The sequence below is a fragment of the Somniosus microcephalus genome, chromosome 2 (genome assembly GCF_052327205.1).
Source record: "Somniosus microcephalus isolate GS21.2 chromosome 2, FLI_Smic_1.0, whole genome shotgun sequence".
NCBI lineage: Eukaryota > Metazoa > Chordata > Chondrichthyes > Squaliformes > Somniosidae > Somniosus > Somniosus microcephalus.
The window spans coordinates 95,192,712-95,214,661 of NC_140988.1; the positions used below are offsets into that span (position 1 = coordinate 95,192,712).

Genomic DNA, 21,950 nt, shown 5'->3' on the forward strand with positions numbered 1-21,950 from the left:
AAGGCGGCTGCGCAACGGCCGTGCGCATGCGTGGTTGCCGTTTAAAAAAAAAGCCAGAGCGGGCTCTCGCGGGCGGGCGGCGCATGCGCAGGCGAGGCGGCCCGCGGGGAGTAGGCAGGGAAACCCCGCGGGCTGGCGGCCGTTAGAGCGGCTCACTTCGGGCCCCGACACCGTCAAACCTGAGAGGGGGAAGTAGAGAGGGAAGAGGAGAAGGAGAGAGAGAGAGAGAAATTTTTGGAGCTTCAAGCCTGCCTGCAGCGGGCCTGGAGACCAGCACCGAGTCCCCCCTGCGCGAGGGTGAGGAGGAGGGGGGGGGTTGCTAAACACAATATAAAACTGAAATAAATTGTTCATTAATTCCCTAACACATCATTAAAATATTTACCTTAGTTCCCTAACACACAGAAAGTGTGGGGGGAAAAAATCGTGAAAAATCAAGATGGCGGCCACTCACCTCGGTTCAGAAGGATAAGGCCCGCCCACACACGCACCGATTGGTCGACCGGTCAGGTCACCGAAGCGTAGGATTGGTCAATGGTCGAGTCACTCGACACTCAACTGTAGGAAGACCTCGACGTCAGACGGTCGCTAATGAGAGCGGAACGCTGAACGTTTTTGGGATACCGCGGGCGGGATTTTTGTCCGGCCGAAACGTAAATAGGCCTATAACCGGTCCGGAATCGCAAGCTTTCTTTTGAGGCGACGCGCGCGTCGGTACGCTCTGTAACTTCCAAACGCATCGAGACCAGGCGGACAGACAGACAGACAGACAGACAGACAGAAGAGCCGCTTTATATATATAGATTATCAGAAACTTCACATGCACATTGGCTAAACCTCTCAAGTACCCACCCTTGTGTGTTATTAGCTGGTATGCTTGCAGTAGAATGAGGGTGAGTGTGAGCGGTGGCTAGTGAGATGGGGAAGTGATAAAGTAGATCGAGAGGGTTGGGTGGAGGTGCAAGGTAAGTTGGTGTCCTGGGGAGATTGCTTCCGCCCTTGGAAGTGAAGAGAATCTCCCTGCGTACTGTGACTCCCTCCATAAGCATATGGAGGGAGTCATTGGAGAGCCTAGGTGCAAGAGTTCACCTTTGTGCAAGTGATTGTCAGTGTTTTCAGCACCTCAATGCTGTCAAACACTGAAAAATCAACTGTCAAAATAAAATTGTGCATGGTCCCTTTAAGGAAACCGGCAGATGACGCATCATCAAATTACTTCATCAGATTCGCTTCCTGTTAATTGGCCGGAAGTCCGCAAGCCAGTCAAGGCAAAATCATGTCTGCAGAGCGGAGGCAGCTGGGGGCGGGACTGGAACTTGGAAACCAGCTGACCCGCCCCCATCCCGACACTGATGAGAAAATCGCGGCCAAAGAGTGTCCTGCTGGAGGAAGAGCAACAGAAAAATGGGAATGAAAGGAACCCTTCTATCCGAGGCTATATGCAGCAAGCGGGGCAGGAGACAGCCCACAGAGTGAATGTAGTCTCCCATGGAAAATAATGGGAAAGAGGTTCTCCAGAATAAGTTCCCAGGTATGGTTGATTAAAGTGAGACAACACAAATGAGGCAATTACCTGCGCCATGTAGGCACCAAAGAAGGAGCCCACAACATGTTGCCACATTGGCAATACAGCATGGAAGGCACTGGCATAAATCCTCACATCTTCCACCCTCAAACTACCATGTCTGTAAAGATTTAGTTAAAGCTTGGATTCCTTAGTCTCATATATGTTGCATGTTTCTCCTCCAAGTCAAACTTATTACATATTTTGAGTCATCCATTCGCACAAGATGGAATGCAGACTGGCATTGGGATGCACCTCATGTTACATCGAAATGCTGAAAGCATCTATTTGAAGGAAAAGGGTTGCACACTGCTGAGAGAGTGTCCCGGTGCCACGTTAGCCACCATGAGGAGCTTGCACTATAAATTCTAGGGGTGTGAGAGAGAGCTTGGTAGTTTTATGCCAGCTCAACAAGCTAAATACTCTCTTTCACTTCTACTTTCAAGCTCATTTACTTAGTAACATGCTGTCACCTCTACCCAGCACAGGACTACTAGCCTTGCTACTGTACACACAACTTTATCCCACATACCTCATGCTAACATATGTTTATTTTCTTTTTGTATCGGGTCCTCCCAAGATGATGTCTCTCTTAATAGAGATGAGCAGGAAGCTGGTACCTTTCATAAGGGCCCATCACATATGCCAAACCTCACAAGCACTAGCTCATATGCATTCACTTTGGGGAATCTGAAAGGAGGTATCAGCTGATGACACATCCAGCATAAGTTAGAAAGAACAAGCGGAGGTGGCAGCAGATAAGCAGCAACAAAAGGAAGGGAGGGCTAGGGCCAGACATGCATCTGCTGTGGGACCCACCTTAGAGCTGCAAAAAGAGATTAACTTATTAATTAGCTGAAGCACATAATGCAGTCTTTTGAGAATATTTAGACTTCCCTGCATAGAATATACAAGAGCGCAACTCTGACATATACACAGGTATATGATAGGGTTTTGGAAACCTACAAACTAATGAAAACTCTAGAGAAGCCCCAAAAAATACAGGACCCAAGCATGGATGCATTTTCGTTCCTTAAAAGTGTAACTTTCACTATTGACACCAAGGGAAAGGAGTGGAGAACTAAACACTGAAGCAGATAAAGAATTTGAGGAGGGAAATAAGCTTCTTTGGCATATAATTAGGGAAAGAAATTACAGGGCTATGGGGAAAGAACAGGGATGTGGGAGTAATTGGATAGCTCTATCAAAGAGCTGGCACAGGCACGATGGGTTGAATGGCCTCCTGTGCTGTATCATTCTATGATATGTTCTATTCTTCTTTTCTAGTGTGTTGATTTATTATCAGAAGGGGCAGAAGAATGCTACAAGTGGTGAGATACAGACTTGGATGGTAGTAAAGGCAGTGGCGATTAGGCAGGGCATGCAGTATATTATATAGAGACTGTTCAAGCAGGGCCACAAATGTAACTTTTAAGTGAAAGTCCTGTCATGATTGGCACACTAGGTCTTGTGGCTGTATATTTTGTCTTTATCTTTGTCCTTCTCTCCTTTCTTTTCCTTTGTGAAGGCTGCAGGTGAACCTTCCTGGCCTTCTGGCTGAAGGATTTCTAGCCTATCTATATTGCAAAATAATGCAGGATATAGCAGACGCTGATCATTTTGGACACCTTCTTTGGACTATAGGGCAATAGTACCCCAATCTCCTCTCCAGACAGCAGAACCTACATGTTTCACCAGAATTTGGGTAGAGACATAAACTCATTGGGCAGGATTTTCATTGGGCCGTGGAGGCGGGATTGGAGGCGTGTGGGGTGTTAAAATCCCAAAATCAGGGGCACGAACCCAACCCGCCCCCATGCCAGTTTCAAAGGAGGCGGGTACCCGACCCGCACTGGGACCTGTCTCCCTGAGGCGGGAAGGGGATTAGTGCCAATTAACTGCCTGTTAACAGGTAGTTAACAGGCAGTTTTTAGCCTAATCCTTATTTACATTGGTGAAATGTGGGATTCCCGACAGCTCCAAACCACGCCAAGTTAGCCAGGCGGGCCGTCGGGATGAAGGGCTTGGAGGGGTCAAGATGTCAGTGTTCAGGTGAGTGATGGGTGCATGAGTGCAGAGGTAAGTGTGTTTGGTGTGTTTAAAGTGTTTAAAGAAGTTTTACTTACCTTTACAGCCTTCCTTCCTTCAGTTCTCGGGAGTCCCTCATCTTACCGGCACAGAAAGCAGAATGGCTGCGATCTGTCAAAAATTGCAGCATTCAGCTTTCTGTTCCGGGGAGATCTCTAAATCATCATGAGAGGAAGGAATTAACTTGTAGTACAGATTGTCAGTGTGAAACGCTGATATTTCATCTGTCAAAAGGTCTTGACAGACGAAATGTCAATCTGTGACGTCACCTGTTGCCGGGTGGCCCTTAATTGGCCTGCTGAGTCATTGGCCTGCTGAGCCTGCTGGGCGGGCTCAACAAGGTCAATCAAGTCAAAATCGCGTGGGTTGGCTAGAACTCGATGGAGGCGGGACTACAACCCCAAAAGTTGTAGTCCTGCCTCCTACCCGCCTCCTCAATGAAAATCCAGCCCATTGTATTTCCTTTTGGCCTCTTATAGTAATCTGGGATGTAATGTTTAAGTTATCCACCAGATGGAGCCAAAGAGTAAGGTTTCACATTCACCAGTATTTAAGGTAATGGGTCATGTACTCAATGTCCTGGTACACCAGTTTATATGGTAATGTGGCATTGCATTATGGGTATGACTCAGAGGTGAATCCTCCATCTTGGTGCTCGTGCAGTAAGAAATGGTGTTTTGCTTGCAGCCTGTAAGAGATGTTTCTCTGCTACACCGGGTAATTAAACAGTTGGGTTTTGTTCCTTATATCTCGCTTCTCTCAGTTTCTGACCTTACCACTCGGATATCACACCTCTGTTTGGCAGTTCCTCACTGATGTTAATATCCAGTGCTCCAGAGCTGCCTGCTTCCCAAAATAGGACTGGCAGAGCGGACGGATGTAAAATGAAGGTATTGTGGCTGCTGTTGCAGTACGATGTATTTAGCTGCATTATTCGGTTCCTGTGGTTTGATACCACCTGTACATTGACTGAACTAAAGACTTTCCTGTTCATATGTTTGCAATCAATGAGGTCTTGCACTTTAGGAATGCCTGTCACCTGTAAAAGTGTCGTGCACTCTCTCTTTCCATGAGGAAATGGGCAAAAGTGTTTCCACAGGCAAATTAGACTTCTGTGACCTGTGATTAGCGTGATTTGCAAGAATCTGGTTTCTTAAAGTTCAGGCCTGTGGTGACTTCCACAGCAATGGACAAGATCTTGCTGCAGGCCAGGCTCCAGTAAATGGCATAACTCTGTCACAGCCTTCCTCACTAACAGGAGACAACAAAGGAAGGTCTCTTCAGACATGACCAAGTAGTTGCTTAGATCTCAAAACTTGGCTCCTGAGCTGTTTCTGAGTGGGCACCTGATATTTGAGATGCAAGTACATTGTCCATTCTTCCCTGTGACTGAACTCCTCTTCCTCCTTCAAATCCATCACAGCTATTGGCAGGAATGCTTATGCTGAGAAGGGTAGTTAGAGCTCAGGTTTGCAGTTGCTAGCATCATCAATACTGCAGCTAGAAGTCTGTGCAAAATTTCTGTGTAACAAAAATTCAGCAGCAAACCACAGAAAAAAGTAATGCAAAGAAAATAATGCAGAAACAGCGGTATGACAAGTCAAACAAGGCAACAAAATCAAAGTTGCAAAATTGCAACCAGTACCACCTTTAGGATTTGAAGTTTAATAGCAAACAGCATGGAAGCAGAGAAGCATCCGTTTTATATGGGCAGAGCATATAAAAGGAGCATGGAAAGAATTTGCTGTAGGGCCAATTGAACTTCATTTACATTAAATTCCAGGGTGTAATGAGATTCCTGCACCCTCTCAATGTGGCATCAAAAAACATTTCATGATTGCAGAATCAGAAGTGCAGCAACATGATTGCTCAGGCCTATCTCAGATTCCATGATGCACTCATGTAGAATGTGTGCGAGAGTTTTGTGAGAACACCATCAGGGAATTGTCCCTTAAATGTTCACTTTTATTTAGGAAACATTATATTACAGCTTTTAACAACCTGATTTTAAATAAAAACCATTATGGTCGACTCTCTAATTTACAGACATTTTATAAAATGTATTTTATTTACCAGATATGATGAGGTTTTGATCTTCCAGTTCTACTCATCCCTTTTCAATACCTGGCTACCTTAATACAGAGCAAGAGTGAAAGCTTATTTGACTCACTTAATCTGTGCTAGAAGTCCACTGTCAAATGTGGGATAGCAAAAGCAGAAAACAGAAACTCTTCCGAACATTAATAAGAATGCACGAGTATTACTGACTTTGTAAAACTTTAATCAGGCCACAAATGGACCACTGTATCCAGATGCAGTCATCATATCTACATTTCTATCTAAATCTTTTATTTAAAAAAGCCTTATATGTGCACGCATGTCTTGTCTGTGCCATTTGATTTTCTGTTATGTCTGTGTCAACTTTCCCTTATAAATTCCTATGTTTATGTTTATGATGGATTTTGCCAATGCAAACTTGTCACTTTGATTGTGCACTCTGGCACCAAATTTCACAATCTCAGTCTCTCAAATTTTATATTCTCTCAAAACTCTTTCTGAACTTATTTTTTGCCTGCCATTTTTCCTCAGTAACTGAAATTTCTAAAGTCCAAAAAAAATTAAAATTTACATATTTCATAACAACATGATTACATTTATAATGGATATGACTTTGTATCTTTTAATGACTCCATTAAAGTTTTTACTTGAATGCTTCAGCCTCTTCTAAAAGCCTGGGCTTGGAATTGAGATTTGTGCCCAGATTTGTGACACTGTAAACTATATTTGGATTGGGCATGCGCAGTGTATTTAATTTCCCAGGATGTTTCAGTACTGTTCAGTCAACTCTATTGAGGAGTATTTTTACTTTAGCTTCTAGCAGTTTCTGCTGAAAAGTTTTTCAAATATATCTAAAGAAAAGCTGGAGGACAGATTTCAACAGCTGGGTATTTCCTTGGAGCTGCTCCCACTCTGCTGCCGTAACTTTGCGGGAAGTGTGGTGGAAAGCCTGTTTACATGCGTAATCAGAGTCTCTGCTGCAATTCCTGAAAAGTTAGTGGCAGTGCGAAGCAGTTCTGAGGAAATTTCCGATCAAAATCTTTTTTCAGATTAAAATATATACATTTATTAAGCAGAGAGGGTGTGTGTGTGTGAGAGAGAAAAAAGACAGACTACTGGTTACACACCTGTTGTACCTTTCATGTTCTATAAACTTTAGTAAATGTATTAAGCTCAGAAAAAGACAGTGTTGTCTTCTCCCCTCCGCCTGGCTGAACTTGTTCTCACATTGAACAACTTCTCGTTTGACTCCACTCATTTCCTCCAAATCAAAGGTGTTGCTATGGGTACCCGCATGGATCCTAGCTATGCCTGCCTTTTCGTGGGATATATGGAACACTCTTTGTTCCAGTCCTACTCGGGTCCCCTCCCTCACCTCTTTTTCCGGTACATTGATGACTGTATCGATGCCATTTCCTGCTCTTGCCCTGACCTAGACAATTTAATTCACTTTGCCTCCAATTTCCACCCTTCCCTCACCTTCACATGGTCCATCTCCGACTCTTCCCTTCCCTTCCTCGACTTCTCCGTCTCCATCTCTGGGGATAGGCTATTGACCAACATTCACTACAAACCCACTGACTCCCACAGCTACCTGGACTACACTTCCTCCCACCCCGCCTCCTGTAAGGACTCTATTCCATTCTCTCAGTTTCTCTGTCTCCGCCGCATCTGCTCCGACGATGCCACCTTCCACACCAGTGCTTCCGACATGTCTTCCTTTTTCCTCAACCGAGGATTCCCCTCCACCGTGGTTGACACGGCCCTCGACCGTTCTATCTCCTGCACTTCTGCCCCTCCCTCCCGGAACCACGATAGGGTTCCCCTTGTCCTCACCTTTCACCTCACCAGCCTCCACATTCAACGGATCATCCTCCACCATTTCCGCCACCTCCAAAGTGAACCCACCACTAAACGCATCTTCCCTCCCCTCCCCTTTCAGCATTCCGTAGGGACCGCTCCCTCCGAGACACCTTAGTCCACTCCTCTATCACCCCCAGCACCCCTTCCCCTTCGCCCGGCACCTTCCCGTGCAAGCGCAGGAGATGCAACACCTGCCCTTATACCTCCCCACTTCCCACTGTCCAGGGCCCCAAACACCCCTTCCAGGTGAAACAGCGATTTACTTGTACTTCTTGCAATCTAGTATACTGTATTCGCTGCTCACGGTGTGGTCGCCTCTACATTGGGGAGACCAAACGCAGATTGGGTGACCACTTTGCGGAACACCTCCATTCAGTCCGTAAGGATGACCCCGAGCTTCCGGTCGCCTGTCATTTTAATTCACCACCCCATTCCCACTCAGACCTTACTGTACTCGGGCTCTTGCATTGTTCCATGGAAGTTCAGCGTAAGCTCGAGGAACAGCACCTCATCTTCCGATTAGGCACTTTACAGCCTTCCGGACTTAATATCGAGTTCAACAATTTCAGATCATAACCTCGGCCCCCATTACATTTTTACTTATTTTTTATCCACACCTTTGTTTTGGCCCTTGCCCCCCCCATCCCCTTTTTTTCTCTCCCACATGGCAGCTGCCTGTCATTCTGCCAGCGCATTTCACACCTAATCTAGAGCCGTCTTTTGTCTCCACTAGTCCTATCACCATCTCGTCTCGTTTTTAATACCTCTTAATGACTCTTCACTTCTCTTTTGTTCTCTCCCAGCCTGGCCTTTTAATCTATTTCATTTCCTGTGCTTTTCCAGTCTTGACAAAGGGTTTGCCCCGAAACGTTGACTCTATTTTCTCTCCACGGATGTTGCCTGGCCTGCTGAGCTTTTCCAGCATTTTCTGTTGTTCTAGTGTTGTCTTTATTATTGGTGTGGAGATGCCGGAGTTGGACTGGGGTGGACAAATGTAAGAAATCACACAACACCAGGTTATAGTCCAACAGCTTTATTTGAAATCACAAGCTTTCGGAGCGCTGCTCCTTCTTCAGGTGAAGTGGAGAAATGCATAAAGACACAGCTTATATAGTCAGAGAATCATGTCAGATGTTTAAAGGTAACCTTTCCAACTGCCATTTATCACACCTCAGCAGAGAGATAATCACAGCAGTCAAAGGTGTAAATGGTGTCCAAACAGGTCAGTCAGGGAAACATTACATCAAAGAACAATGAGGTGGGGTCACAAGGGGTCAAATATTGCAGATGCTGGGGTCTGTATGAAAAACAAAAAAACAGACAAAAAACATTTTTTTTGGCTGGAAATCACAGCAGGTCCAGCCGCATCTGTGTAGAGAGAACAAGCCAATGTCGACTCGAGTCTGGATGACCCTGCATCAGGTGGGGTTACATGTAGCGTGACATGAACCCAAGATCTCGGTTAAGGCCGTCCTCATGGGTGCAGAACTTGGCTATCAGTTTCTGCTCGACGATTTTGCGTTGTCGTGTGTCTCGAAGGCCACCTTGGAGAATGCTTACCCGAAGATCGGAGGCTGAATGTCCTTGACTGCTGAAGTGTTCCCCGACTGGGAGGGAACACTCCTGCCTGGTGATTGTTGCACGGTGTCCGTTCATCCGTTGTCGCAGTGTCTGCATGGTCTCGCCGATGTACCATGCTCCGGGGCATCCTTTCCTGCAACGTATGAGGTAGACAACGTTGGCCGAGTCACATGAGTATGTACCATGTACCTGGTGGGTGGTGTCCTCACGTGTGATGATGGTATCTGTGTTGATGATCTGGCATGTCTTGCAGAGGTTGCTGTGGCAGGGTTGTGTGGTATCGTGGTCGCTGTTCTCCTGGAAGCTGGGTAATTTGCTGCGAACGATGGTCTGTTTGAGGTTAGGCGGCTGTTTGAAAGCGAGTAGTGGAGGCGTGGAGATGGCCTTAGCGAGGTGTTCGTCGTCATCGATGACATGTTGAAGGCTGCGAAGAACATGGCGTAGTTTCTCCGCTCCGGGGAAGTACTGGACGACGAAGGGTACTCTGTTGGTTGTGTCCCGTGTTTGTCTTCTGAGGAGGTCTATGCGATTTTTCGCTGTGGCCCGTCGGAACTGTCGATTGACGAGTCGAGCGTCATATCCCGTTCTTACAAGGGCGTCTTTCAGTGTCTGTAGGTGTCCATCGCGTTCCTCCTCGTCTGAGCAGATCCTGTGTATTCGCAGGGCTTGTCCATAGGGGATGGCTTCTTTAACGTGGTTAGGGTGGAAGCTGGAGAAGTGAAGCATCGTGAGGTTGTCCGTGGGCTTGCGGTAGAGTGAAGTGCTGAGGTGTCCGTCTTTGATGGAGATTCGTGTGTCCAGGAATGAGACTGATTCTGAGGAGTAGTCCATGGTGAGTTTGATGGTGGGATGGAACTTGTTGATGTTATCGTGTAGACCTGTTTGGACACCATTCACACCTTTGACTGCTGTGATTATCTCTCTGCCGAGGTGCGATAAATGGCAGTTGGAAAGGTTACCTGTAAACATCTGACATGATTCTCTGACTATATAAGCTGTGTCTTTATGCATTTCTCCACTTCACCTGAAGAAGGAGCAGCGCTCCGAAAGCTTGTGATTTCAAATAAAGCTGTTGGACTATAACCTGGTGTTGTGTGATTTCTTATCTTTATTATTGGATATGTATTCATTTTTTTAAATTTTTTTTGAAGCAGCCAATCTCTAATTTTCTTTAGTTATCACCAAAATAGAAGTGCAAACAGTGGCCTAGAAATTCTATGTCTGCTGAACCAAAGTACAAGTGGCCATCTGTATTTAGCAAAGACCTGGGCCCCAATTTCAATTGGCATGTCCAACAAGTTGTATTTATATTGCGCCTTTAACGCAGTAAAATGTCCCAAAGTGCTTCACAGAAGTGGAATCAGACAAAAATCAGCACTGAGCCAAAGAGGGAGACGTTAAGACAGATGACCAATAGCTTGGTCCAAACCTGATAAGACATGTATTTAGTATGTTATAAAATTATACTATTCCTAGCATAGCTTAACTTGCATCTCATGCAGTCACATAACATTTTTTTTTAATTGTTGTAGTGACTCACCCAGTTATATAATTGCTAGGCACTGAATTGAATTAGGCCCCTGCTCATCCAATCAGTTAGTAATATATGGTTTCATTGTTCATTTAATGAATAATTTTTCTCAAAGGCAGAATAGTGTTGTACTTTTACACAAACAAATATGCAGAATTAGACTTACATGTTTAATGTTTATGTTATTTTACTGATAATTATTCAGCTGAGTTAGTCACAAGGCTGATATGCTATTACTGAAATATTTGTCCCAGAAACAGGCTTAACATTATGATGAACTGAAATGACTTTGAACTGAATTGTGTTTATCTAACAACATTCTATACCTTCAACTGTTGTCAAACGATATCTGTCAATAAAAATAAATCTGCTAAAGAATATTAGGGTAGAAATTAGTCTGGGCTCGTTTGGGCCCAGACTTGGCATTGCTGTGTGAGCAGTGTGCACCCAAAGAGAGAGGCCTGAGGCCATCCCGAAATTGGGCCTCGGGACCCATCTACTTATTCGGAGAAAGCTGCCATTACCTGTCCTGAGGCAGCTCGCCCCACGAGAAAAATGAATTTCAGGCCAGTGGTAGCAGGCCTCAAGTGAGTTCCAGAATTCAGGCAACGGGGGAAGCAGAGAGTAATAGGCAGGACTGTGGAGTTGGGGGGAGCACTGCTGCTCCACAGAAAGGGCTTTTGTTGAAAAAAAACAGGGAAAAAATTGTAACTATCGTTGGCAGCCATGGGGGCTGCTGAAGAAACCTGAGTGGTGCAGGGTAACTCATTTCTCCAAGGGGGTCCTTCAACAGACGTTAGGTCCCTCACTAAAATATTTAAGAGGCTTCGGACGCGATTTTCTAAGTGGAGGCGGGTTGGAGGCGGCTTTGATGTTCGGCGGCTTCTGGTCCCGCTGCCTGTTTGAGCCGCCCTGGAATTAAGATTTTTACTTAAATGGGCTGATCGTGCGCGCTACCCGGCCCAATCAGTGGGTTCGGGTCTGCTGCTCGCCTCTGCTGACGTCTATCAGCCAGCTGCATTTAAGGGCTCATGCAGCCTTGTTTTTGATCCATCCTTTCCTGCTGCTTCTCGGTGTGCCACTTGTGAAAATGACTGCTGCAAGACCCAAGGCATCTCCCAGATTTGATGATGACTTCCTCCATGCTCTTGTGCAGGGAGTGAGAGGGCGCCAGGAGGTACTGTTTCCCTCAAACAGACGGAGGAAGCCTCCTCAGCAAACCAAAGCAGCCTGGCTGAAAATTGCTGAGGAGGTGAGCGCCAGGTCTTTGTGTGGTCGCACCTGGGTTCAGTGCAGAAAAAGGTTCAATGATCTGCTACGCACAGCAAAAGTGAGTACAACATCACACTTACATTCAATCAAGTCCCAAACCCACTGAGTTAAACAAAGGACCTGTGAGGTTTTGGGGTTTATTTACTCTTTTTTTAAACCTATATTTTTTTTTCAGTAATTCAGACTCTTGAAGGTGATCCCTCGCTCCCTACACCTCAAAGTGAGTGTTTTCAAGAAAACCCTATTCATTTTATTTAAGCTACTGGTTTCACCATGTGACCTGTGAAACTCCTTGGCCTAGAAATGAGTTCGCGCCGGCCTGCTGGCAGCCTTAAAGAAGTCAATGACAAAGACGTTCGGAGCTGTGTATTACTGCCACTGGCAGTGCGGTGCCTCTCGTGGAGGTGGCCTCCAGGTCCTTGGTAAGCAGCTAACACAAATCTGTTACTGCCTCATGAAGAAAGCACAGCCTTCTCAAGCATTGCCAAGTTGGTCAAATAGGACCTAGATATGGAGGCATTGATACCTGCTGGTAGAGGACAGACAGCACCTATGGTACCTGATCAGCCTGGATTCCGGGTGTTGGTCTGTCTGATGCTTTTCTTCTTTTCCTCATAGCAGAGGAACAGGGGGGTGGCTAAGAGAATGCTATAGTTTCCCCAAAGTACACAAATCACCAGTAGCAATTCCTAAAGCTCTCAGATGTTAAGAGTAGAAAAGAAAACAGCAATAAAGCACTTTTCTGAGCAAAGTATTTTTTAGTGGTGGCTTTTACTTTCTGTTCCACCTGTGGGTCACTGACAATCAACACTAAATGTCTCTTTTATTCTGAGACCCTACATCAGTAGGGGAGGAAAATGGACTGGAACATGAAACCTTACTATTATTTTCATGGAATGACCAACAACAATAACTTGCATTTGTATAGCACTTTTAACGTAGTAAAATGTCCCAAGGTGATTCACAGGAGCCTTATCAAACAAAATTTGACACTGAGCCACATAAGGAGATATTAGGATAGATGACCAAAAGCTTGGTTAAAGAGGTAGTTTTAAGGAGTGTCTTAAAGGAGGAAAGAGAGGTAGAGAGACAGAGAGGTTTACGGGGGGAATTCCAGAGCTTAGGGCCTATGCACCTGAAGGCACACCGCCAATGGTGGAACGATTAAAATCGGAGATGTGCAAGAGGCCAGAATCAGAGGAGCGCAGAGATCTCGGAGGGTTGTAGGGCTGGAGGAGGTTACAGAGATTAGAGAGGGGCAAGGCCATGGACAGATTTGAAAACAAGAATGAGAATTTGAAAATCGAGGCATTGCTGGACCGTGAGCCAATCTAGGTCAACATGCACGGGATGATGGATGAACAGGACTTGGTGCAAGTTAGGGTACGGGCAGAAGAGTTTTGTATGAGCTCAAGTTTATGTGGGGTGGAAGATGGGAAGCCAGCCAGTGGAGCATTAGAAGAGTCAAGTCTAGGGGTAACAAAGGCAGGGATGAGGGTTTCAGCAGCTGATGAGCTGAGGCAGGGGCAGAGTCGAGCGATGTAACAGAGGTGAAAGTAAGCGGTCTTAGTGATTGCATGGCTATGTGTTTGGAAGCTCATCTTGGGGTCAAATATGACACATCAAGGTTACGAACGGTCTGGTTCAGCCTCAGCCTCAGACAGTTGCCAGGGAGAGGGATGGAGTCGGTGGCTAGGGAACAAAGTTTGTGGTGGGCACCGAAGACAATGGCTTTGGTCTTCCCAATATTTAGTTGGAGGAAATTTCTCCTCATCCAGTAGTGGATGCCAGACAAGCAATGTGACATACAGAGAGAGTGGAAGGGTCACGAGAGGTGATGGGGAGGTAGAGCTGGATGCCATCAGCACACTGTGGAACCTGACACTGTGTTTTCGGATGATGTCGCGGAGGAGCAGTATACAGATGAGAAATAGGAGGGGGCCAAGGATAGATCCTTGGGGGACTTCAGAGGTAAAGTTGTGGGAAAAAAGAAAAGAAAGAATTGCATTTATATAGCGCCTTTCATGACCACCAGACATCTCAAAGCGCTTTACAGCCAATGAAATGCTTTTGGAGTGTAGTCATTGTTGTAATGTAGGAAACACGGCAGCCAATTTGCGCACAGCAAGGTCCCACAAATAGCAATGTGATAATGACCAGATAATCTGTTTTGTTATGTTGATTGAGGGATAAATATTAGCCAGGACACCCGGGATAACTCCCCTGCTCTTCTTCAAAATAGTGCCATGTGATCTTTTACATCCACCTGAGAGAGCAGACGTTTAATGTCTCATCCGAAAGATGGCACATCCAACAGTGCAGCACTCCCTCAGCACTGCACTGGAGTGTCAGCCTAGATTTAAGTGGTTAAGTCCCTGGAGTGGGACTTGAACCCACAATCTTCTGACTCAGAGGCAAGTGTGCTACCCACTAAGCCACAGCTGACACTGGGAGAGGGAAGAGAAGCCATTGCAGGTGGAGTTCTGGCTACAACTGGATAGCTAAGAGTGGAACCTTGCGAGGGCAGTCCCACCCAGTTGGACAACAGAGGAGAGGTGTTGGAGGAGGATGTGGTCAACTGTGTCAAAGGCTGCAGACAGGTAGAGAAGGATGAGGAGGGAGTTCACTACAGTCACAATCACATAGGATGTCATTTGTGACTTTGATAAGGGCCATTTCAGTAGTGTGGCAGGGACGAAAACCTGATGGAGGGATTCAAACATTGAGTTATGGGAAAGATGAGTATGGATTTGGGAGGCAACAGCACATTCAAGCAATTTGGAGAGGAAAGGGACATTGGAGATGGGGCGGTAGTTTGCAAGGACAGAGGGGTCAAGGGTGGGTTTTTTGAGGAGGGGTGATGATGGCAGATTTGAAGGGGAGGGGGCCAGTGTTGTGTCGGTACCTTTCTACCTAGACACAATTTAGGACTCAGAACTCAGAGATTCAAACATGAAGTGCTTTATTGGAAGGAAAGGAAGTTCTGGAAAGTTCCGAACAAAGAGAGCTAAACTTAACAGAGAACACCCAACCATTTATCTCCTGTGACAGCGCCACCACAGGTGGGAGGAGAACACACAATAGAACACACAATACATAACAGCCAGTACCTGAGGAGAGGGAACCATTAACAGTATCAGCTAACATGGGGATCAGGAAGGGAAGTTGGGTGGTCAGCAGTTTGGTGGGAATAGGGTCGAGGGAGCAGGAGGTGGGCTCGGAGAGGGCATGAGGGGAGATAGGAGAGATGCTAGAGAAAGATGCAAGGGCTAGGGCTAGGAAGTTTGGCTCGGTGGGTAGGGGAAGGGAGGGAAGCGGCAGAGGCAGCTGAACGGATGGTCTCAATCTTAGGCCAATGAAGTCCATGAGCTCCTCGCACTTCTTGTTGGAGCGTAGGGTGGAAGAGGCAGGGTTTAAGAAGGCGGTTTGTAGTGGAGAAAAGAAGCAGGGGGGTTATCTTGATCCTGGAATAATGAGCAGTTTTGGCAGAGGAAAACAGGATCTAATAGTGCTTATGTAGTCCAGCCAGATCTGGCGATGAATGGCTAAACCAGTTGTCCACCGTAAACGCTCAAGTCTGCGTCCCTTGGAATTAAGGAAGTAGAGATGAGGGCCATACCAGGCGGAACAACAAGGGTGAGAGAGCGTAATGGTTTTAATGGGGACAAGGGCATCAAAGGTGGAGGTGAAGGTGTGACTGAGCAGATCAGTAGCTGCAGCAATGTCGTGGTGAATGGAGGGCCAAAGGCTAGACAGTTGGGAATTTGAAAGTGCAGCTGTAAGTGAGTTGGGAAGAGTTTTTTCCAGGGGAGGACAGAGAAGGAAGTGGCATTGGGAGGGGGAAGGGGGATGCGGGTTGAGAACAATACACGGAAGTGATCAGAGATTGCCTCATATGTAATTGACACATGTGAGAGGGCGAGGTCAAGGGGGTGGCCATGAATATAGACAGAGGAATTTATATGGAGGGAGATTAAGGGAGGATGGGAGGGTAGTGAACTCAGAGGAGAGAGAGCATGATGAATTAAGATGGAGGTTGAAATCACAGCTAGTCTATGACAGTCTTCCCTCCTTCCCAATGTTTGCTGTCCTGATCAGTAGCAGGAAACATGCAGCATGTTGCGCATAGAATTACATTGAATTTACAACACAGAAATAGGCCACTTGGCCCAACCTAAATCTCTTACATTTAATTTTATATTGATGTTCCCTCATTCTAGACCCCTCAATCACTGGAAACAGTGAGGTGGATTATAAGGCCTCCTGCCTGGAGGAAACGGGTGGTAGCGCCCCAAAAATCGTGGGGAAAGCCTTACCACCCCATTTCTGTTGACGGCGCTGCCTGCACCATGTTCACGATATCATCATCTTCAGCAGCCTAACAAAGCAGTAGGCTAATAATCTTATGCAAATCGGGATCCTATGACACGAACACGATCCTGATGCTATTTATGGTGGCTACAACGGAAGTAACGGTGAAAGGTGGGACTGCCCAGTAAAGGCCGGATTCGCCAATTATGAGCCTGATATAAAGGGGCAAGCACCTGTAAACACAAACCAGTGCCGCCTCCAGCAGGAGAAACTACGGCCTTCTCTGCCATCTGGCCACTCTCTGCCAGTAGAAGTAAAAGTGACGGTTTCCCTCAATTTATTTGCTTCAAGATTCTTCCAGGCTGCAGTGGGAGACATGGCATATGTTAGCCTGTGGGCACATGCCTGCACAAAAGAAGTGATGAGTGCTCTTTTTGTTAAAGCAAGCCAGTACATCAAGTTCCCCATAGACACTGCCAGTCAACATTACAAGAGCAGAGGGATTTGCAGCAATGGGTGACTTTCCATGTCCAGGTTGCTACTGACTGCACTCGTGGCATCGCACATAAGCCAGAACATTTAATGAACAGGAAGGGATACCACTCTCTCAATGTGCAGCTGGCATGTGATCATCATCTATGAATTATGCAGTTGTGTGCATGATACTGTAGTAGAAGCTATGATGCATCCTACGGGCTGGAACCAGTGTCCTGGCGAATCGAACAACTAGGGCAGTAGACAGGGCTTTAAACTAATGAAGGGGTTTGGGAGGATTCAAGAAAGAGTAAATTTAAAAGCAGTGAGAGAAATGTCAAGGCTCTAGAGCAGAGCAGAGTTTTGGGTAAAAATAAGCAGAGTGGGTCATGAAGGGACAGAGAGAGTAACAAAGGTAATAGGGCATCAGTGACTAAGGTGACATCAGAGAAAAATAGAAAAAAGTCAAAGCTAAAGGCACTATATCTGTATGTGCGAAGCATTTGCAACAAAATAGATGAATTACTAGCACAAATAGAAATTAATAGGTTTGATCCAATAGCCATTACAGAGACGTGGTTGCAAAGTGACCAAGGTTGGGAACTAAATATTCCAGGATACTTAGGCCTAAAAATTCGGTTGTTTTGCGCCTCCCGTTAGCGGGGCGCAAAGCAACTAGCGCCTGGGCGCGGCACCGCCAACACCTCCCGCGAAATTCAGTGGGAGGTTAGCGGCAGCGGTAACTATTAGCGCCCCGTGGCGCTGCGCCATCGGCGATTATGTCATCGCCGTGCACAGCACCCTGCTCGCGCCCCAGTCGCGATCTTTGGTAGTGCGCCCTGACTTACCGCCGGACGCTATGTCTGACGGGGTATGGGGGGCCTACCTGCGGCCGGGGCGGCGATAATTAAAGGGAAGGTGCCGGGCGCCCATTTTTGTTGCCAGCACCTTCCCCCTCTGCCATCCCCGGCCTCCTCTGAAGCCCCCCTGCGGAGTGACGAGCTGGGCCTCGGGTCACACAACGCAAGACCCCTCCCATTTATGAAGGGGAGGAAGGCCTGCAGTACATGGCGCTGCGGCACGTAGCACTGCGATATTCACTCGCAGCGCCCCTCTTCCCTCTTGGGGCGCTACCGATGAATTTCAGCCGCGGGGACGCTAAAAGTAGCGCCCCGGAAAGTTAGGGCCCCAAAGGTGGCATGACTCAATTTTTCCCCCTTAATTTTTAGAAGAGATAGGCAAAATGGAAAGAGGAGGGGTATCCCTGATAATAAAGGATGGGATATAGACAGTAGAGAGGGGGGAAAATTAGGTTGGTTTGCACCTCTCGTTAGCACCCCTGGGGGGGCGCTAACGGGCGCCACTCCCCAAATGCCCGGACGCAGCGCCACTAACGCCGCCCACGAAATTCAGCGGGAGGTTAGCGGCAGCAGTAGCCGGTAGCATCCCGCGGTGCTGCGCCGCTGGCGATGATGTCATCGCCGAGCGACACGACCCCTTAGCGCCCCGCGGCAGAAATTCGGCTTCGCCTCACAAAGCTGCCACGGGCAATGTCAGCGACAGCCTCGCGGGTCACTAACCGAGGTGGTAATTAAAGGGGAAGCTTGGCTGCACTCCGCACTGCCATGTCATTCTTTTGGCCGACCTGAAGGTCGGCCCCTCGTGGCGACCCTTGCGTGGGCCACGGCCGCCATCGTGCAGCCGGCAGCATGTCTCGGCGCCGGGCTGCGGCCACAACATCACGCCGCCCTGGTGGGCTAGTGGAGACCATCAAACGGCTTGCAGCGTGCACAGCGTCCCTCCCCTTTAACGGAAGAGATGGGGCAATGAAACGCATCAGCGCTACGTGGAGCAGCCGCATAGTGCTCCGGCGTTACCATGCATTGCGCCCCAGACACTGCCCAAGAGGAAATGGAACGCCCGAGCTAGCGGGGTTGGTAATCCCGCGCCGGGCGCTAAATGGCTGGCGCTAATTCAGTAACCGAATTTCTCCCCCAAAGAATCTTAGTTCGGAAAATGAAGAAGTAGAATCAGTTTGGGTGGAGCTATGGAACAGCAAGGGGCAGAAAACATTGGTGGGATTTGTTTATAGGCCCCAAACAGTAGTTGTAATGTAGGGCAGAGTATAAATCAGGAAATTAGAGGTACATGTAACAAGGGTAATACAGTAATCCTGGGGGACCTTAATCTACATATGGACTGGGCAAACCAAATTTACAGTAATAGTGTGGAGGACAAATTCATGGAATGTATATAAGATAGTTTTCTAGATCAGTATGTTGAGGAACCAACTAGTGAACAGGCTATTTTAGATCTAGTATTGTGCAATGAGAAAAGGTTAATTAATAACCTAGTAGTAAAGGGGCCTTTAGGGAAGAGTGACCAGCATGTGATAGAATTTTATATTGAGTTTGAAAGTGATTTAGTTAAATTCGAAACTGGGGTCTTAAATCTAAACAAAGCAAACTACGTGGGTATGAGGGGCGAGTTGGCTAAGGTAGATTGGGAAATTACATTAAAAGATATGACGGCAGACAAGCAATGGCTAGCATTTAAAGAATTAATACATAATTTACAACAAATATACATTCCTTTGAGGCACAAAAACCCCACAGGAAAAGTGGTCCAACCGTGGCTAACAAGAGAAGTTAAAGATAGTATTAGATCAAAGGAACAGGCTTATAATGTTGCCAAAAAGAATAGTAAGCCTGAGGATTGGGATGATTTTAGAATTCAGCATAGGCGGACCAAGAAATTGATAAAGAAAGAGAAAAAATGAGAGTAAATTAACAAGAGACATGAAAACAGATTGTAAACGTTTCTATAGGTATGTAAATAGAAGATATTAGTGAAAGTAAACGTGGGCCCATTAGAGGCAGAGACAGGAGAAATTATAATGGGGAATAAGGAATAGGCAGAGACATTTAACGAATACTTCGGGCCAGACAGTCGGTGCATTTGCGCCTCTTGTGCTAACAGGGCGCAAATGACTTTTCGCCTGGTCGTGACTCCCCTAACGACTCCCGCTAAATTCAATGGGTGCTTAGTGGTGGTGGTAACCGGTAGTGTCCCGCTCCGCTGTGCAGGTGACCGTGCGCAGCGTCCCGTTTTCGCCCCGCCTGCAAAATTGGCCCGCGCCCCCTGAATTCGCGCCGGGCGATGACAGCGACTGATTCAGGGGGCAGGAACAGAGCGGCAGGAAGCTCGCGGGGTGCTAACTAAAGGGGAGGTGGCAGGCGGGGGAAAAAGTCAGCCGACTTACTTGTCGCGGCCCGTTGTGTCTTTAAACATGAGGTCCGTGCCGCTTGAGTGTCGGGCTGCTGGCTCATGGTCCAGGTAGAATTGTGGGCTTGGGCCCTCCACTTTAATGAGGGCAAGTGCCCCTCCATGCGGCAGGGATACGTGACCCAGTGCGTAGTGCTGCAGAACGCACCGCCCCGCTATTCGGGGTTAGTGCTCCAAGAAAGAAGTGGACCGCTGGAATTAGCACTCCACCTCCCTCTTGGGGCGCTAAAACTGAAGTTAGCAATCGCTGGCGCTGTTTTTTGCCGGGTGTTAAATTTAGCGCCCAGGCGATGTTAACGATCCAAAATGGTCACTAACGAATTTTTCCCCCTTTGTATCTGTCTTCACGGTAGAAGACGCAAAAAATATTCCGGAAGCAATGGGGAGCCAAGGGTCTAGAGAGAATGAGGAACTTAAAGAAATCGGTATAAGTAAAGACATAGTACAGTACTGGAGAAATTAATGGGACTAAGTGGCGACAAATCCCCATGGCCTGATGACCTGCATCCTAGGATTTTAAGAGAGGTAGCTGCAGAGATACTGTATGCACTGGTATTAATCTTCCAGGATTCCCTAGATTCTAGAATGGTCCCCAAGGATTAGAAGGTAGCAAACATAACCCTGCTATTTAAGAAAGGAGAAATAGAAAAAATGGTGAACTATAGGCCAGTTAGCCTGACATCAGTAGTAGGTAAAATGCTAGAATCTATTATTAGGGACGTGGTAACAGGGCATTTAGAAAATCGTAATATAATTAGGCAAAGCCAACGTGGTTTTACGAAAGGGAAATCATGTTTCACAAATCTGTTTTTTGAAGATGTAACTAGTAGGATGGATAACGGGGAACCAGTGGATGTAGTGTATTTGGATTTTCAAAAAGCATTCGATAAGGTGCCACACAAGAACTTATTATACAAAATTAAGACTCATGGGATTGGGGGTAATATATTAGTATGGATTGAGGGGTTAATGGATAGAAAAGAGAGTAGGAATAAACGGGACTTTTTCAGGTTGACAGGCTGTAACCAGCGGGGTACCGTAAGGATGTCCGGGATGATTTTTACAGGCTGGGTGATTGGACAGATGCATGGCAGATGCAGTATAATGTGGATAAATGCGAGGTTAACCACTTTGGTGGCAAAAACAGGAAGGCAGATTATTATCTGAATGGCAATAGATTGGGAAAAGGGGAAGTGCAATGAGACCTGGGTGTCCTTGTGCACCAGTCGCTGAAGGTAAGCATGCAGGTGCAGCAGGCGGTTAAGAAGGCAAATGATATGTTGGCCTTCATAGTGAGAGGGTTCGAGTACAGGAGCAAGGATGTCTTGCTGCAGTTGTACAGGGCCCTTGGTGAGACCACACCTTAAGTATTGTGTGCAGTTTTGGTCGCCTTATCTGAGGAAGGATGTTCTTGCCATGAAGGGAGTGCAGCGAAGATTCACCAGACTGATACCTGGGATGGCAGGAATGACGTATAAAGAGAGATTGGGTCGATTAGGCTTATATTCACTGGAGTTTAGAAGAATGAGAGGGGATCTCATTGAAACTTATAAAATTCTAACAGGACTAGGCAGACTAGATGCAGGAAGGATGTTCCCGATGGCGGGGGAGTCCAGAACCAGGGGTCACAATCTAAGGATAAGGGGTAAGCCATTTAGGACTGAGATGAGGAGGAATTTCTTCACCCAGAGAGTGGTGAACCTGTGGAATTCTCTACCACAGAAGGCAGTTGAGGCCAATTCATTAAATATATTCAAGGAGTTAGATATATTTCTTAAGGCTAAAGGGATCAAGGGATATGGGGAGAAAGCAGGGACTGAATTTGGATGATCAGCCATGATCTCATTAAATGGCGGAGCAGGCTCGAGAGGCTGAATGGCCTACTCCTGCTCCTATCTTCTATGTTTCTATCAGTGCTTGGGC

General features: G+C 46.8%; 1 protein-coding gene and 1 long non-coding RNA gene across 6 annotated transcripts in view; one reads left to right on the forward strand and one right to left on the reverse strand.

The window, feature by feature from the left end:
* The window catches only part of LOC147122817 (tetratricopeptide repeat protein 29-like), a 547,513-nt gene that overhangs the window by 421,664 nt on the left and 103,899 nt on the right, over positions 1-21,950 (reverse strand). Inside the window, exon 1 of one of the 5 annotated variants that reach the window (XM_086011411.1) lies at positions 455-790. The exons of the other annotated variants lie outside the window; for them this stretch is intronic. The gene's annotated coding sequence lies outside the window, so the exon portion shown is untranslated. Of the gene's footprint in view, positions 1-454; positions 791-21,950 lie in introns of those variants that run through there. 5 annotated transcript variants of the gene reach the window in all.
* LOC147122818 (uncharacterized) overlaps positions 4,051-21,950 on the forward strand; it is a 53,417-nt gene continuing 35,517 nt past the window's right edge. The window contains exon 1 of the long non-coding RNA XR_015081722.1: positions 4,051-4,369. This is a non-coding gene — a long non-coding RNA (uncharacterized LOC147122818). The remainder of the gene's footprint in view (positions 4,370-21,950) is intronic.